Below are 19,507 nucleotides of genomic sequence, written 5' to 3'. Positions count from 1 at the left end.
TACCTGATGATGGGTTGGATGTGGTAACCAGGAAAAGACAGGAATTGGAGATGATGTCTAGGGTTTGGGTCTAAGAAAGTAGGAACAGCGATGCTATTTTCCAAGATGGAGACCCCATGAGGAGGAGCAGTTTTCAGGGGAGGAGAAGGATGGCGAAATTGACAAGTGAGTTTTGTTCATATTATGCTTATTTAAGTTATATGGATGAAGTTATATGGATGGTTAGACTGAGGGATCTGGATCTCAGGGGAGGATTTGGGACTAGTAGGATATATTTCAAAGCCATTAATGCATAAGTGGTTTACCTAGGTATGAACTCAATGAGATGACCCAGGAGTGAGCATAAAGACATCACCAGAAGAGGAGGAGGAGCCAGAAAAGATGGAGGCAGAGGGCGGAGAGTCAGATACAAGAAAAGCCAGGTGTGTGGTTTCCCAGAAGCCAAGTGAGGAAAATGCTTCAAGATAAAGAATCTGTCCACTGTGATAAACACAACCAAAGCGTTCAGTAAAATGAAAGGAAATTTAATCACTGTTTGTGGCAAGATGGAATTCATAGACAGTCTCGACAATGGCAATTTCAGTAGCATAATGGGAACAAAGCCTGATTGGAGTGAAGGAAATCAGGGGGCAGAAAGTAAAAAGTGCAAAACACAGAGAATACATGATCCTTTTAAAAGAATTTTGTAGTGAAAGGGAGCAGAGAAACAGAGCAGTTGCTGGAGGGGAGGGCACAGAACCAAGATAGGGATTTGGGTGTTTGTGATGATGATTATGATAATCACCTTATCACCATAATCACAATGACTGCCATTTATTGAATGCATACCATGTGCCAGGCACTGTGCTAAGCATTCTCCATCCAGGCTCTGACAGCATTTCAGCAAACCTGCAAAGAGGGTCTGCTTTATTATCAGTTTAGAGGTGAGAGTAGAGAATCTAGTATGTGATGAGCCAGGAGCCCAACCTAGATGTGTCTCACTCTAAGTCAAAGTCTCATAAATACAGCAGATGGGTATGCTCCCTTACAAAATCCAGCTGAAAATGAATGGGATTCTTTACTGTTCTTAGTCAAGACCTGTTGGAAGGGATAGAATTCCAACTCAAACTGACTTAAGGGGAAAAAAAGTGAGGGAGGTTTAATTCATGCATCTCAAAAATCTCACAGTAGATCTGACCTCAGTAGAACTGGATTCAGGGTTTACGCAGTGCAGTTAGGGTTTTGTCTCTCTGTCTCTGCTGCCTTCAGTCTGTGGCAGGTTCCCCCAGCAGCTCATGGCTTACTTCCAACCGTTTGGAAAATCCAGGGGTCACGGTCTCAAGTGGGTGGGTGGATCTTGTAGCAGGATCACTATCCTCAGGAACATGTGATGCTCTCTGGGGGTCCAGGCCTCAGGCCTGTCTCCTGAGCCAGGAGGACTGGCATTGATGTAGAAGCTGCTCTCCAAAGGAAATAGCTGGGTTCTGTTACCAAAAGAAGGGATACTTGGGCAGGCAAAAACGTGCTAAGCCATGAATCACTTGGACATCAACTCTCTTGGGGACAGTGACAAGGTGTGCTTTTGTATTGGTCCATTTCTGTTACTTATAACAAAACACCTGGAACTGGGTAATTTAGAATGAAAACAAAATTTACTGCTTACAGTTTCAGAGGCTGGGAAGTCCCACGTCCAGGGAACACATCTGGTGAGAGCCTTGGTGGTGGCAAAAGTGACCCAGTGGTCTCGCCTTGTAAGATGGCAGAAGCAGAGAGAGCAGGGCCCTCAGAACCACGCCCCTGACCACCATTTTTAATCTGTTCACTACTGCATTGTCCTACAATCCAATCACTTCTTCAAGGCTCCACCTTTCAATTACCATAATAGGATTTCCCACCCTTTTAACAGTCACAGAGGGGACCAAGTTTCTAATACATAAGACTTGGGGGACACAATTCAAGCTTAATTGAGTTTTGGGGGATATAATTCAATCCATTACCAGCTTCCTCCTGCCAAAATGTAAGTTCTGTGAGGACAGAGCCTTTTTCGTCTTGCCATCAGATGTAGTCCTTAGCCAAGTGACTGGCACATCATTGGCTCAGGTTGAAAAAAGTATATTTATTGAATCATTGGGTGACCTCAAGTGATTTTCTATAATGCTGGCCTGTTCCACTTGATTTATTTACCTGTTATTTTAAATTTTGCTGGAGAGCTCTTCATGTATCTGAAACTCATTATTTTTTTTTCCTACCTATAGTTTTCCAATTCTCCAAAACCCTTCATTTATTTAGAAATAGTGTATTCAATCTATGTCCTACTCATCAGAACAGTACATTTGATGTTATTTCATTCAAAGGGGAAAAAGCTGCCTTGGTATAAAAACTCCAACTTACTTGTGATATCCCCTGAGGGTATGAACCTGGTGGTTGAGCCAGAATTGAAATCCCACAAACTCTAAGGAAGCTTTGCTTTGTTTCACCCCTGGGGGCTTATCTCCTCCCTGCTGACTCTCTAAGGTGAGGCAGCACTCTGGGGAAAGACAGGTACATGACAAAAAGCTGTTTGGGATGTATTTGCTTCTGATACCTCACTGCCTCTGGCAGAACTACCCAGCTGGAAAATGCAGGCACAGGCGGATGGAAGAGGAACACTGGCACTCCTTGCAGATGATCTGAAATGTTGCCTTGTGTGCAGTGCCAGGGTGAGGATGCTGAAGGGCCTTGGATTGCACAGAGAGAAATTTGAGTTTTGTGTAATGATTGTGGGGCGGGGGAGGGCACACGATGAAAAGTCAATCCAGCAGGCCAATCTTGTCCCACATACACTTGATGCCTTCTTCCCAAAGAGTCATTGACATAGCTGTGCGCTGCTGGGGGATACAGGTGAACCGAGGAAGAAAGACAGGCACGTGAAAAAGGTAGAGGGATTTTTTTTTTTTAACACGGCGAAACCTTATGGGGAGGTATGCAGAAGAGAAGCGTGGTATAGTAAGTACCTGTATAGGGAGCTGAACTTCTCTAAAAATTAAGAGGATGGGCTCCAGCGCTGGCTCAAACTCCAACTCCCTCACTCCTTTCTTTTTTTTAGTTAGGAGACTTCAGGCAAGATGCTGATGATCTGTGTCTCAGTTCCTGTATAGGTAAAATACTGATAATAAAATAGTTCTACCTCACAGATGCTAGATATCAGTTGATGTATTTAAAGCATTTAAAACAGTGCCTAGCCCATAGAAATCAATATATGTGAATTTGTTTCTATTATTATTAGTCTGAATGGGGAAAGGATGGAAATGTAAGTCTGAGTGTGCATGGGAAAAGTTATAAGCTTTGGTTCGAATATTCAGAGGTGGTGGGGTGTGGTTGTGTGTGTGTGTGTGTGTGTGTGTGTGTGTGTGTGTGTGTGTGTGTGTGTGTGTAAGAGGAAGGTCAGGAGGAGGGAAGGCTGGTCCTGAGATAGATCTCTTCAGGCTGTATGCAAAATATTTTCACATTCTGGGAACGGAGAGCACCTGTTGGGTGTGTCACAAGTTTGAGAAGAGCCATTGCTCTGAAGTCAGAAATGGAATTAATGTCATGGAAAGAACCAGAGGCTGACATGATTAAGCTCCTAATGAGAGCATTAATATTTCTCCAACAGATTGATTTAATGTTTCTTTTCCTGGGAGTATTGCACAAACTTACCTTAGCTCGCCATCTATCTTGATTGTTTAGGACAAACTGTGCTAGGGGGAAAAAAAAAAGGCTGGTAGACCACCTAGTTCACACTGAAAGCCTTAAGAAGGGGGCATTGCACACAGGAAACTGTGAGCCCACGAGTGGTCCTGAGTGGCATGGGACGGAGATTAGGACTCCAAAGCAGGTCATCAGAGGGCTCCACGTTGTTATGCCTTATTGATTCTTACATTGATTATTGGCTTAGTTCTTCGGCCCATTCCCCCAGCACCTAATGTGTCCGAGGCATCTGTGTCCCAAATGTACTTGGAAGCTGAGGCCAACTTTTTCTTTAAGCATGAGAACAGCCATGGTGGGAGTAATGTTACCATTACAGGCAAACTGCTAGCAAGAGGGTGAGGAGGTGTCTCAGTCTGTGTCCAACCAGAGTAGACCAAGCAGGAGGAGATAAAAGCAGTATAAATGGATTTATTGAAGGAAATAGTTGACCCTGCTGTGGATGATGGTTAAACAAGTCTGAAGTCCTTAGGGTTGCCAGCAGGAAGGGAAGGCCATGAGTAGATTGGCATCTTGTGTGCATGAACTCCGGCTGCTGTCTAAAGGTGACTGTCAGGAAGCAGGTCTGGAGGAGGGGGCAGATGCAGACCCAGGGTCTGTCTGGAATCCCTCCCCCAGGGAAGCACTAAGCTCTCTTTTAAGACCTTCAACTGGTTAAGTGAGGTCCACCAGAATAATCTCCTCTCTGATTAAGTTACAGTCAACTGATGACGGATTTCGATCATCTCTGCAAAATCCCTTCCCAGCAGCACCTAGATCATAGTTTGGCTGAACACGTGGGAGAAGGTACATGAAGGACACAGAGTGGCAGCTGCTGCTCCCTGTCCTGCAATTCTCCTGGGCACATCTCCCTTGCCACTCAGCTACCTGGAAACACACTGGAAAGGGGATTCTGGGGGCTGTCCTTCAGTCTAGGCAAGCTGACACTCAAAAAGCCCTCACAGATGGAGAGCAGGACAGGAGCGAAACCAGCTTCTGAGGTATCTGACTTGCACACTGACGAGGTGGCAGGTCAGATTATAAAACTGCCTACACTTATATCATAGTTTACACTCACATTGGGTTAGTGATTTTAACACCTCACATTTACACGAAATTTTGTAGATCCCAAGCACGTTCTCATCTGCTGTCCATTTCTATTTCATTTTCTTTTGCTTTGGGCTTTATACAACATGTGCACATAGGTGGAATGGGCATTATCCTCCTTCATTTCACAAACAAAGATACAAAGGGCCATAGAAGTTACGTCGCTTGCTGACGGTCACACAATTAGTGTGTGGGAGGCCAGACATGTCCAGATTTTTTGACTCCAAGTCCAGGGCTCACTCCACTACCCCAGACTACCCAAGATGAGGTGCAGATAGCTCAGTGCCCAGAGCATTATCTCCCCAGATAACATTTTCAGTTACCACCAAATCTTCCAAAGCAATAGAAGACCTGAAGAGGTTATGTCCAAATACCAACTGTGGGCTAGCCTTGCCCATGCTTAATTTCACTTCATGTAATTGGTAGTCTTAGAAATTTGAAAATCACAGAGAATCCAATGTTATGCTCACAGGAAGCTCCATAGTCAAAGAAAAACCACTAGACTGTAAGCCTCGTTAGGGCAGGAATTTCTGTCTGTTCTATTCACTGTTGTATCCATGGTGCTAAGTCTGTCACCTAGCAGGTTTTCAATAAATACTTTTTGTATAAATAGTAATGATTAATGAAGCTGTGAATCTTGAATCAATGGGAAACATTTGTCTGTTATTGAGTTTTTGTAAAGTAAGATCATCTAGACTTTCAAAGCTACCAGGTTTATTAATGGCACCAGCTTACCTGCCACTTTACGGTCAACATGTACATTATAGGTGAGTATGCTGGGCATCCTGGGAAACATGTCCCAAACATCTTCAAAGAGCCATGGCCTGGGGTCATCCTGGAGGAGACAGAGCTTCTCTGCACCTTAATCTCAAAAGAGAGTGTCCCTCTGGTGCGTAACAGTGAAGCATCTCTCAGCTCTGTCTCCCAGTACTATGGAATTCTTTGTTCTGTGGTACCTTGTTGGTAAGAACCATGAGCCCCTGAGAAAAATGTTTTGTTTTGTTTCCAACTAAGTAAAGGCCACAGACAAAGGGCGACTTGTCATGTCCTCTCAAGGCAACACAAAGTCCCAAGATGAATTAACCTGCAGTAAACTGAGAACTGCTCTTTATCCAGCAGGCACTTTTTATTTAGAGTGTGTAGTTGTGTAGTTTCTGGCTCTAAGTGGTATGATGTGTTAGTTGCATTCTTTTGTAGGTTTAGAAATGTCTCATAATACAGTAAATAGTCCTTGTAATGGGCAGTAGAGCTAGTGGCTAATAAGAACTCCTCTAAGCTGGTCAGTTAGTTGAGTTGGTTAATGTGGTGCTGCTAACACCAAGGTCCAGGGTTCAATCCCTGCGGCCAGCCACACACACACACAAAAGCTGCTCTACAGGCACTCTGTTCACGTTTAAAATCTAATTTCACCATTTATTAGTTGTTTGAGTTAATACTCTTTCCTGTGTCTCAGTTTCTTCTCTGATAAAATGGGGAGAATAAAAGTATTGGTCTCATAGGATTGTTGTAAGAATTACAATGAGTTAGTTATGTAAGGCACCTATGACAGTGCCTGGCCTGGAATCAGTTCTTGGTTAGTGTTAGCAGCGTGGTGAACATTCCTTACTGAGTCGGGAGGGCGTTACATTTAGGGAAGACGTGAGTCTTACCTTCTTCCAGAAGCCCAGGACCTCTAGCCTTGTGAGAGTGTCTGGGCAGGGCGGGAGGGCAGTGGCTACTGCAGCCTTGTCCTCCGAGGATAACCAGGCTTCTGAACAAGGATGAATAGGGCAGGAAGGCTCCCACAGTCCCCTGGCCGTCGCAATTTACAACGTAGAAATCAAGCACCTCTGATTCTCAGAGGAAGCCTGGCTAATCTCTCCCGGGGGATTCTTCACATTCAGAATTCAGACAAATCGCTGCTTTTTAATTAACAGAGCCCCATCAACTCTGTTATCTGTCTTCTCACAAATCTATTTTCTCTCTAATCCCTTCTCGTTTTCCCACCCTGCCTGCTTCCGAGCTGTAATCTTTCAAGCCGCTCCCTGAGGAGTGGGCCCGGGAAGGCAGGGGCAGAGAGGTGGAGAGAGGGGTGGTGAAGTTTAGCAGAGTGATGGATGGCTGTGATCACAGCCAGCAGTCGCCCACTATCTGTTTACTGATGTGCAAGACTCACGCCCAGCCAGGACCCGAACTGACGCACATGGCTGCAGTGTCATCCACAAGCTGGGTGTTATTAAAGACCTGGCAGAGCTCCCTTGACAGAAACAAGTGGAAGAAGCACTCAGGAATGGATCCCAAATACCCCATTAATTTAAGTTTAATAGGACAGTTATTGAATACTAAATAACAACCAAATCAAAGAAACATATTTATCAAGGACTTAAGCCCAGATAATGCGATTGTGGCTGTGCCAGTTGAGAAGCCATAGTGTTAATAGCTGCACCTCAGCAAAGAAATCCCCCAGTGATTGTGAGAATAAACTCAGAGGAGCACGCACAGCTGTCTCCTGTCCTGTGAGCCCTCCAGGGCTTCCCCTAAAAGCGGCATGTTCTGTTCAGGCAGAGGCAGCCCCATCCGCTGAGAAGGTGACACGCATTTTCACAGTGGGCTACCTGAAGCTGTGATCAGGTTTTCTTCTCTTGAGCATCCTCCATGAGGCCTGTGTTATGGAAATGCAAGATATGATCACCTTGTCTCAATCACCATTTCGGATCTGACCCACAACTCTGTTTGAAGCATTCTCAGTTTCCAGAAAACAGCTTCTCTCTAGCTCCATTCCCAGCGGGGCACTTTAAAATGGCTTTTGAAAAAAAAAAGAAATCTAAAGTTAAAAATATCCCCTTCCACTCCCCTGCTCCTAACTTATTAGAACAACGCCTAAGGCAGCAGGGGTGTCATTGGCAGTTCTATTTGTGATGGGTCTGGGAGAGTTGATATGTTTATGAATATTTACATCTTCAACAGGAGACTGCTGTTAAGTAGAGTTGTTTTTTTTTTTTTTTAATTCTGTAAATTTCCTCTTGTGACATTAAAATGCTGTGGGCCATACAATAGGCAGAGGAAAGAATGCAAAGGGGAAGGTGGAGTGGACCACCCCAAAGCCTGCACTGCACAGAACCCCAAATGCCAGGGGGTAAGACAGAGGCATGTGGGCGAGCTGCCCTCTAGCACGTGCCTGGAGTTGTGCTGTGTCCCTCTAGCTTCCTTCTAATGTGATGCACATGGTGCCCTCTGATGTTAGATGAAAAGTTCCTGGTGTTGAAATCTGTGAGCAGAGGACAGGTGGAGGGAGGCCAGGGCTCATCCCTGCAAGTGCCCAGTAGAAGAGGGGAGAAGGCAGCGGCCAGAGTGTCGTCAGCAGAAAGGGCATCAGGAGAGGATGTTCTCTAGTGGACCAGCTACTTTGCAATTTGGCCATCAGTCATTTTCAGTCTGTCAGATGTGAACTGCTGCTTCTTACTTGACTCCACACATACACTGCCTCTTTCCAAGGAACTTAAACATTCAGGGTTTTAGAAAATTTTCAAAGGTACCAACCAGGTACAAAGTAGGTATGTTGTTCCCCTCTTAGTTTTCCTGGAGAGTCTAAGTAAGTCACTTGAGAGCACACAACAGGTCAAGAACCAAAGGGTGTAGGGATTATCTCATTCATCTTCAGGCCACCCCTAGGGCTGTCGACTCCATGAGGAGACAAATGCAGAGTCCTCGGCTCTTAGCCACATCCCATGAGAGCAGGGAACAGGCTGTCTTCCCTTTACATAGGGCCCTCGCAGGCGAGCATCTTGTGGCCTCACATGTCTGAGGAGTCACTCCTACTGACTGTCAGGGATTTGGCTTACCTGTCACTTGGCTACAGGCGGCCATCTGAAGCAGGTGACTAAGCCATTACTGTGCCCTAATTTGCAAGTTACCTTGAAAAGAAGCCTTCCCTTGGCAGGCTGTCTAGCCATTATGAAGCTGTCTACCAGTAGGCAGTCTTGTGTACACCTCTCACCTAATTTAGAAAAGCCCAGAGTAAATGTCTCTAGCATTCTACAGGATGCAGACATCATTGGTGTGCATCATTCGGTAAATGTGCCCAAGAGCAGGCAGTGCCCCTGCTTGGGTAGGGAGAAGTAGATGGTGAAAACCAATGCACAGAGCACAGCTCTCCAGCCAGGATGCGGTGTCCTGCCTTGGCCAAGCAGTGGGGCCTGGCTCTTCATCTCCTATCACCTGCTCTGGAGAGGCTGGATTCTCTGCTTGTCCCTCTCCAAAGACTGTGCTGCTTCACGGAGCAGTTGCCACCACATTTCAGGGATCCAGCCCAGAAGCCACTGTATTTTTGGAAGGTGTGAGATGAAATCATCTGGGACCATCCTTCTGAGTTGTGTGGGTGAGACTTTCATTCATTCAGCAAATACTTCATAAGTGCCTCCTGCTATAGACCTTTATGCAAGACTATGGGAGCACAAAAACCCCTGAGAATGCATTTCCCTGGCTCTTGAGGGTCAACCATCTCGTGAGGAGACAAAATGCATGAATGTGAGATGATGCAACATGAATTAGAACCCAACCTGCCAGCAGGTAGGAAATCACAGAGCAAGAATGGACAGGAATCGCTTAGAGCACCAGCTCAGCATGGGGGAAGGCCACACGCAAGAGCATGGTAGGGTCTGCCGGCTGGTCTCCCGGGCTCGGGGCTTAACCAGCTCTTGGAGAGTTAGACACTTTTTCCTTAAAGACAATTTTTGCGGGTTCTGGAAAATTCAATTATTCTTTTGTTTTCAGTGACAGGTGGGGAAGCACTTGAGAGAGGAGCACTTGAGAGTGAAGCCCACCCCAGGGCTGGGCTTCACTTTCTTTACCTGGAAATGAGAGAGTTGCTCTAGGCCCGTCTTTCACTAGCGTTTTGTGACTTGGTGCCTCTTCTTCACAGTTCCCTTGAGCCTTAACGACTCGTCCCATACTCCTCTGGTCTGGAACGGACTTGAAGAGCACAGGCTCCATCAGCTGCAGGAGTCCCAGCCTGGCTACGCCAATTGCTAGCTCTGTGACCTCGGGGTGGAGGGGAGGGTATTGACCTCTCTGTGCTTCAGTCACCTCATGATAAAATAAGGACAACAAAAGCATCTATCCATTTGAATTGAGTGTGTATTATAAGGTGCCTGGCAGAGAATAAATATTCAATAAACAGGACTTTTTAAGCTCAGGATTCGCACTCTCAGTCTCTTTTGTGGGCTCCTCCTCTGAGGAGCTTCCAATTTACCGGGTGACTCAGGCCTTTGAACTGGGCCAGCCTATTTCCCTCCCTCCCTCATGTTCTCAACTCTCTGCCTGTGATCTTATCTACTTCCACATTCTCAGTTCATTCCCCATGCTGAAGAGTCATAGCTTACGTTCCTTTTCTCCAGCTCCCACCTCAAGCAGGAGGATGCACATGGCTGTGCACCCATGCATACATTTCCACACGTACACATCACATGGACACACCCACACGTACACACACCCCCTCTTCCCCGGCCTCCTTCTACTAACCTTTCTGACTTCAGCTTAGAGCTGGCTCCCTTGTGGAAGCTTTTCCTGATCCTCTCCATGTGACAGCAGAGATCATGGACTGACTTCTCCATTATGAAATTCAGTACATGTGACACCGCATGCCTGGCCACATGCCCGTGCCTGCCACCAGATGGCAGGCTCGATGAGAACAGTCATTGTTGTATCTCCCCTGACACAGCACAGTGCTTGGCACGTGGAAGGTGACTGATAAGTATTTATTTATTAATTGAATGCTCAAATGAATGATGAAGATACCAAACAGGAATTCACTCTTAGATGCACTCCCTTTATTGGCAGCATTTCCCGGCTTGCAGTGGTTTGAGATCTATCTTGTTTACGTGTGGCTTTCTCCTGTTATTTTTCTGTCCTTTTTTTCTTTTCCTTTCATAATGCACGTAAAAACCACCACGTACAATCACTCACAATTGGGAGCATCAATGGATAGACAAAAACGCAAGAGGAAAAAAGCTCGGCACAAGTGGGGACTGATTCTGTTTGTCAGAGCGCATATTGTCACATCCCACACACGCCGGCGCTGCGGACCGCAGCACGGATCCTCCTCCAGCAATATCACAGCGAGGCCGGCAATCTATTTCGCTGGGTGTGCACAGCTGTCACCTAGCACTATGGGGAACAGCAGGTGGTTCACGAAGACAGCAGGAAGGAGGAGCTGGTTAATTTCGGAGCCGCAGAGTGGAGCGGCCTGGCACGGTGTGGCCGGGTCCCAGCTTCCCCAGAGAAGTGGGAGATGAGATGGGCAGTTCCTCCAGGGCGGCGTGGTGGGGCTTCCCATGTGCTCCCTCGCAATCAGTTCCAGAGGAAATTTAGGCCAGTTTCAAGTCAAAATAGGATTTTCCTAACAGCCAGAAAAGAAAACTGCACCTGGACCCACAGCCCCAGCTGGGCTCTCTGCCTCCCTGGTGATGCAGATTATTGAACAAGAGGACAGCTTTTGACATGGAATGTGGAACCCATGTGGGTGTTCTCGGTCGAGCAGGGGTCCACATGTGTGTGTCAGGCGTGTGGGCAGAGATGGCCACAGCAGTGTGGAAGGCATTGCCTGGGAGACACAGCAGGCTGGCAGCACGTGTGTCACAGGAGACTGTGTCCGTGTGGAGCCACGCTTGGGAGACACTTTCTCATCTCCCTGAGTCTCATCCCCTAATTTTCTCCCTTGATAATTAAATTACAGTAACAGGCCGATGCCAAAAATAGAGGGGGTAGCTCCAACATCTTCAAAATTAAATTTATCCTGTGACAGAAATACGACTTGGCTATACTGAGGCTTTCTGCTCCAGCAAGTAGCTGAGGGTCCCACGTGAACCTCGGCAGCTGAAGGTGCCTTCTGACGCCTCTGAACATGGCCAAGTTCTAACCATTTGGTTCCCCTGAAGAATTTAACTGCAGAGCCAGCCTTGCGCCAAATGCAAAAGGACAACTGTGAAGTTAACACAACAACTCACTTGTGGGCTTACTTTGAGCTTTATGAAGCCAGTCTGGGGACAGCATTTGGGAACAGAGCCCCTCACACAAGACCATTAGAAGAGCTGTGTGGTGGAAATGGCAGCAAATTTCTGTGGGAGAGGGTCACATACTCACTTTTTCTAACCCTGTCATTTTGTCCCTTTCTGAAGTTCTATCGCCCGTCTGTTAAGTGGCGGTCATGACAGACCTGCCTAGCAGAATTGTTGAAAGACTGAGAACACGTCTGTCACAGGGTTTTAAGTTATCCCGTGCCGGGTGCATGAAGGTGGCATATTTATTTGCTTTTTCTCTACTTTGTACACAAGGGCCATTCCTATCCATTAGGCTCCCAGGACCCTTTCTACCTGTCCTGGGAAGGTGCTTTGCATGCAGAGACAGTGGGGGCAGGGGAGGTGGCTGGATTTCCCTGAGAGGTGCAGCCACGCCCCTGGGTATCTGCCTTTATTACCCAGGAGTCAGGGCCTCTCTGTGTCTCCTTGTCACATGTGACTGTGGGCCTGATGGTGGTGATTACTCAGTGTCCAGCGAGGGAACAAGGGGACTCCCACTGCCCTCCCCACCCCACCCCCACACACAGCAGGCTGAGTGGTGCTTTCAGTAAGAGGGATGGAAAGGTCATTAGCCACCAGCACTGGATATTGATTCAGGGAGCAAGGTCCTGGGACTCAGAGGCAAGTCACAGCCCCCTCCTATGGAATCAAACAGTTATGCCTTCCCGGAGGGCTCTGAGCACCTGGAGGGCCAAGAAGATTGCTGCCCTTTGGGGCTGGAGAGGCCCAAAAAAAAACCTCGTTACCAAACCCAAATCAGGCCCTGGTTGGTACAGTGAGTCAGAAATGCTGTGACTTTGAGGAGGTTTGTCTTTTTAATATATTCTTTCATCCTTTTCCCATTCTTGATTCATAAAGCTGTATTCCCAGGGAACGTTCTCCTGCTGTGCTGATAGAAGATCATGTAGATCGAGCAAACCAAGGGGTTCAGAATGTTTCCTTTGCATGACACTAAAATGCCATCCCAGAGTTAAGAGCACAGGGCATGTGTGACCCAGTGGCTGGAGGACAGCAGGCTAGGATCTTCAAAGATGCAGGGCATGGAGTCGTTCTCCTCTCCTGGAAGTTATTCCTTACCTGCTTTTTGACAAAATAGTTTAAGGCTGATTGCCAGGTGCAGACAGACTGCAGAGGGCAAGGGAGTTGGCTGGAATCCTCCAAGGCAGTGACAAACACAGAGGAAAGAGATGTGAACACATCAAGAGGCAGATCTGAGCCACCAGGTGTCGCTTCTATGTGCAAGTTGGTTCCATCAATATTAATAACGTGAAGCCATCACTGAAGATTTATTGGTATATTGAGCACTTACGGTGTGCCAAAAATGTATGCCAAGTGCTTGATCAGCGTTATCTAATTTTATTCCCACAACAACCCTAAGAAGTAGGTGCTATTGTTTTTCTCATCACACAAATTAAAAACAAAACACAGACACACACACACACACACACACACACACACAGAGATGAATAAGTAACTAAAATGGAGAAAGTCCAAATAATTTTAACAAGGTCACAGCTAAAAGACATGCTTGGAGGTTAAGAAAGAAGCTGAGAATTGAACTCACACGTCCAGATAGTTGATCCTGTCATCGGGCTTTTTTTCTGGCTAACTTGCAGTATTTCTCAGCCTTTTATCATCCAAACCCCTATAAAGCTTTCTGATTCCTTCCCTGCTGATCTCTCCCAGGTAAGAAGATATTCTGTCTGGTTTTACGTTCAGTTCTTTGTATCATGAAATTTACAGGTATAGGTTTTTTTAAAACTGCATAAACCACCTCCTGGAGTGTGTGATAGGCCCCCCTGTGCATCCACCTTCCTCCTCTCGTCCTGGCGTTATTGATTCAGTATTTATTCATGTATTTGTGCGAGGGCATTTATCGTGCTTCTATAGGGAGAGACACTTACGTAAGTGCTGCTCTGAATGATTCCTTGTCCCAGGAGCGAGCAAGTGAACCCCTTCCATACAGCAGGGCCTTGCTCCCGATGGGAGCAGGCCTGGACTTCCCACCACTTCTATGCAGGGTGGATTCCACCCCTCTTTCCACATTCCTTCCAAAGCCAAGTCCTCTGCGAAGCCTTTTGCAGACACCCTTTCCTCCTCCCCCCACACACATGCAGGAGCTAAAATAACACTGTCCTATAGGGAAGTCATAGACAAACAATTTGGAAAGGTGGGAGGGGCCAGATGAGGAAGGGCTTTGACTGACAGGCAAACAAGTTTGACCCTAACACTAAAAGCAATAGGAAATTACTGCGGGTGTCTGAGGAAAGCAGCGTGTTTTAGGGAGATGAGTCCAGGCTGCAGGATGTGGGGGGACTGGGTGAGTGTTAGGGATAAGTTTAAGAGGAACCAGAACAGACAGGAGGATGCAGTGTGAAGGGGAGCTGACAAGAGGGGACAATGTTTTTACCTAAAGGGGTCAAATCCTGTGGTTATGTGCAGCAAAACTCAACCCCTTCCACCCGTCATTCAGGATTAAGGAGTTGAGTTGAATTATATGCCAATAATTCTGGACATTTTCCATTTGGCTGGTTGAGGAGGGAAGGAAATGGAAGGTCCCCCTTCCTAGGCCATCATGTGAACGACAAGCCTTCTTCCAATCTGTGACACCTGCCCCATGATTGGCAATTCAAACATAGACACTGCCATCCAAGATTGCCAAGGAGGAGGACGTGACTGTTGTCACTGGGCCCCATGAGCCACGGCTCCCAGGTTCCAGCATGCAAGAAGCTTCCTGTAGTGCCCAAGCTAAATGTTCTGGGCTTTTCTATGTACTGAAAGCAAGGACCGGCCACCTCCCATTCACGTGACCAAACATACCATGGCTCGGTTGATATATTCCCCATTTTAAAATGACTCCAGGTGAGAGGACAGAGAGTGTAGATGTATCTGTTCACTGTGTACAGCTTACCTAACCTGAAAGCCTCTGATAAGGAGGCTTCCAAAAGCATGAGGAGGCCAAGACTAGGGGAAAATTCAATAAACGTGGTAACCATTCCCTGGTTCCCTGTGCTCCTCCCAAGACCTGAGGCTACCTTGAGCATGGTGATCCTGAAACAGGAGGGTGGGAGGTCGGCACCTGCCGGCCTGTGCACATGCTGTGTTTCCTTTACACATCACCTTTTCAGGGGCACAGATAATACCATTGAGCCATGGTGAGGATGAAATCTATTCTCCCTCTCCCGGGCATCTCCCCCTCCAGTCCTCTGCCCTGGAAGGCACTCTGAAGGCACTGAAAAGGCCTTGGAGCTCTGAAATCTCCAAATGCATGGATGAAAGCAAGGCCCAGCCAGCATGGGAAGTGGGGTCAGGGGCATTTGCCACTTTACTTCTGACTGCTTTGAAAAGAAAGAGACAGGTGTGGGTCCCGCTGCTTCCTGAAACTGTCACAGATGAGAAACAGCATGAAATGGCAGGATGCTCTGTAGCTCTCAGTCTGGCACCCTTGCCAAGATCACAGAGACTTGAGGGAGGAGCCGTTTCAACCAAAAACAGCAGCAGGGTTTTCTTTGGCAACTTAGAGGCAACAGTGAGTCAGGAGAATAAGAAGGGGTTCAACTCTGACTATTACAACCATTTCTGTTTCTTGAAATCTTGGCCTGGACTCACTTTAGACAGCAAGGAGCCCTGTGCTCGCTAGATGTGTGGCCTTAGGAAATGCATTTATCCTCTCTGTGCTACAGTGTCTTCATCTGTAATGAGGTGTAATAATCATCTCCTCTATAGGGATTTTTGAGAAGTTAAGTTAGACATTCTTTAATACCTTTGGCCTAGTGCTTTGCAATATGTAATAGCTCTATTTTAGTTACCATTATTTAGAAAAAGTATTTTTAAATCACAAATTCTTTTATATAGCTCAAATTGTATGCATCGATAACCATGGTCTCCTGACAATATCCCATGTTGGTTAACTAATGAGGCAGGGATGTTATTATTTTCCCCATATTTTATATAGATTAAAAAAAAAAACCCAAAGCCCAAAGATGGGACTGTGTTAAAAGGAGTGAGGGCAGGTTCAGAGACAAGTGTCTTGACCTGAGCTATAAGCAGTCCCTGCAGGGGATGCTGAGGCACAAGACACTGATTCAGACTGAAGGCACGTCTCATGCCGCATGCTCGGTGTGTAAAAAGACGAGAAGGAGCTTGTGCTCAGGTCTCCTGACTGCACAAAGCTCTTTCCAGGAGCTGGGCTCCCTCACATCTAGTCTTGCAGGACCAGAGCTGAGAAAGAGAGGTAGCCACCGCCCTACTTGCAGGGATCTGGGCCAATAGTGAAGGGGCCTCTAGAATCCTTCTGCTGAAACATGAAATTTTACACAGAGAAAGACCGCATGTCCTCCGCCTAGGAATATGCATTCATCTGGTGCTTAAGAGACCAGCACAGGGAGTCCAAGGGGCAGTTTCAAGGAGTTGGCCCCCAGAGGATGGAGGGGCAAGAGCATGTGGGACTCGCTCAATTAGACTCACCCATTAGGATCAAAGGTTATCTTAACTCATGCAGATTCTAACCGTTTCAAAGACTTGGCTCTTTACCCTGCATAAGCAAATGATGAGTTTGCTTTTCTTTGAAGGTAAGTGCTAATTGCAAGGCAACAGTGACCTTGGCAACACAAGGGGGTGATGAGTTGAAGACAGCTGGGTTCCCTTCTTTTTCTTCAGCAGGATCTGAATTTCCTACCCAGCAGCTGTGGATGCCTAAAATTGACATTTGAGCTAAGTATAAATTTCACTCGCTCTCTAAAAAGGTGGCAAAATGAGCCCATATATAGGAGCTTGCACTTTCCACTTCAGCCTAGCTTGAAACAAAACATAGTCCAGCTAGGTTAGAAGACAGTCTTAAATTTAGAAGCAACATTAGGGGTCATCCAGACCGCCCCCCCATGCGACAATCTCCTTTGCAAGACCCTGCAGATGGTCCTGCAGCCTCAACTTGAACACTTCCAGTAACAGAGAGCTCAGGACCTCGCAAGATCATCAAATACCATTTTGAATATTTTCTTTTCTTAAATTGAACCTTGTTTTTGGTCTCCTATTTCCTTACCTGTTGGCCCTCACAGTAGTGCTCTGAGTTATTCTGAAGTTAGCTCTGTTGACCCAAATAAGTCTTAATTTTTCACTAGTATTTATTTTCCATCTACTTAGCCTTTCCATTTCTTACTATTTTCAGCCTTTCAATATCCTCACTGCCCTCTTCCAGGGGACCAGGCAAACCTGGTGTGAATGTTTTCTATGGGACCATGCAGAGGGTCAGGTGGAACTCACAGGGTGGCTGGGAGGAACTGGAGACTGTGGGAGGGAGGACCAAGGCGTGGCCCTGAGGAACATGCTAACATCACAAAGGAATGAGTGGAGAAATGGGAGGGAGCAAAGTGTGGCCAGCGGACTGTGAGAGAAGGACGAGCAGACATGGGCAACTGTGATCCAGGTCTGTCCTCACGCTGGTAAACCAGGCCACCTTCCTGCCCCCCACCTCAGCAGGGACTTAAGGTTCTTTATCTTAATGCAGGATGTAATCCTGAATCAATTTCACCATATTAGTCTTGGATCATGTTTTTCCCAGAGACCAAGATCTTTTTGAATCCCAATTATGTCTCCTTAGATGTTAACTATTATTCTCAGCTTCATATGGTCCATAGAAAACATTAGGATGCATTTCAAATCCTTTCTCAGGTCATTGTTTAAATTAAATATGCAGGGCCAAGTACAGAACCCTGAAACACATTTCTGGGTTTGGCATGTATTAGACATGCTCACATAGGCCTATTGCAGTGTTTAGTGACTGAATACAGGTTAAGGAGAAGATAACAACATGCAAGAAATAGCAGATCATCTAATTACAGCATGCGGGCATGTAAACAAATGCTAACAATAAAATTTAACATTTTTCTCACTAGACCATGGAGAATATTTTATTGATCTTTGCAACCTTGGCAGCTAAGCAGTGCCTGGCACATAATAAGAATTTACTCCTTTTTTTTTTTTTTTTTAATGAACACACACACTTCAATATCATTTTGGGAAAGAACAAACATTAAGGATGTTCTCAACTCGATGTCACTGCACTTAGGCAGGGACCCTGCAAAGCCACCATCATTTACTGTCCTGCAGCTGCTCCTGGGTGCTAACCTCTTTCTTCTCTTTCCTACTCTCAGTTTGTAAGTAGATTTTGAATTTTTACTTTATCACGTTCTCAACTACCATGAAAAACCCTGGTCTTCATGGTAGTGTTTTAGGCATCGGGAAACATCACCCTTGGAGACCAATATGGAAAAAAAGAAAAAAAAAAAAACTTTATTGCCAGCGGCCGGGACCGCACCAGCTAATTCAGAGTGCAGCCCCGAGCTGTTTTTACTTTCAGTTTTTAAAGCTGCAAGCATGGCAACTCGGTCACCTGATCACCGTGCTAGGAGTTATTAGCCAATGCAAGCAAGCCAACAGTACATAAGCTAATTTTGCAGTTAGCAGAGCTCCTCCCATCCCACCCCCACATTCCCACCTAAACTTTTACAAAATGGAGGGGTTATCTTAAATGGTGTCAGTCCTGCTCTTAGGGAAAGGACATTACTTCAGTAGGAGTATTAGTTTTCTCGGGCTACCATAACAAAATTCAATGGGCTGGCAGGCTAAACAATGGAAATGTACTTTCTCACAGTTCTGGAGGCTGGAAGTTCAAGGTCAAGGTGCTGGCAGGGCTGGTTACTCCTGAGGCCTCTCCTTGGCTTGCAGTGGCTGCCTTCTCGCTGTGTCCTCACATGGCCCTTCCTTTGTGCCTCGCTGTCATGGCTCCTTGGTCTGTCCAAATTTCCTCTTCCCATAAGGACACCAGTCATATTCGATTAGAGCCAACCCCAATGGCCTCATTTTAACTTAATGAGCCCTTTAAAGGGTCTGTCTCCAAACACAGTCACATTCTGAGGTCCTGGGGGTTAGGACTTTAGCACAGGAATTTGGGGGATGCAGTTCAGCCCACAGCAGTGGGGCGTGAGAGAGAAATGACATGGTGGGCTCAGAGACATGAAGTGGCTCTGTCTGTGAAGGAGCAACAATACCAGAAAAGCTAAATCCTCCAGACCTGTTCTGGTCCCAGTTCCTGACCCCTGGACACTGGCCTTTTTTGTCAGAGGGGCCCTGGTATCCTGTTCCTCTCATCAGCATGAGCTGGAGGTGCTGCCTGTGCCTTCAGGTGCTGTTTTCTCCTTCTTTCTGCACCCTTGATCCAAGGACTGAGCCTGAAGATGGCATTTGCTGGAGAGATCCACGAACAGGCACCTGCAAGGTTACTTTTGAAGCTGATGGAGTAGAAAGTTTCTCTAGGAAGAGGCAACTTTGATGCAGCCTGTGGCAACATGACAGATCAGGTGGCAGCAGCCCTGCACACACCGCCTGTCATGTTGACTGCAGCTGAGTGAAGCTCGTCTACGAGCAGGAGCGCACATCACCAGTGCTGATAAAGCTCAGGAGAGCTCCCCTCCCAGCGCATCCCATCTTCTCACCTGGGGCATTAAAATGGTGTTGAAGGTCACATCAATCTGACTGAGGTGAGGGGGCCATGCAGGAGAAGATGGAGGGGACTATGATCATTGCAAAGAGCTCCCCCTGCATCCTGCTGGGGATGCGAACGTGCCCCTGCAGAGCCTGGGGAACCGGCACCATCAGGGCTC

The sequence above is a fragment of the Cynocephalus volans genome, chromosome 4, assembly GCF_027409185.1.
Source record: "Cynocephalus volans isolate mCynVol1 chromosome 4, mCynVol1.pri, whole genome shotgun sequence".
Taxonomy (NCBI): Eukaryota; Metazoa; Chordata; class Mammalia; order Dermoptera; family Cynocephalidae; genus Cynocephalus; species Cynocephalus volans.
The sequence above is the reverse complement of the archived record's forward strand: the minus strand, read 5'-3'. Positions refer to the sequence as shown.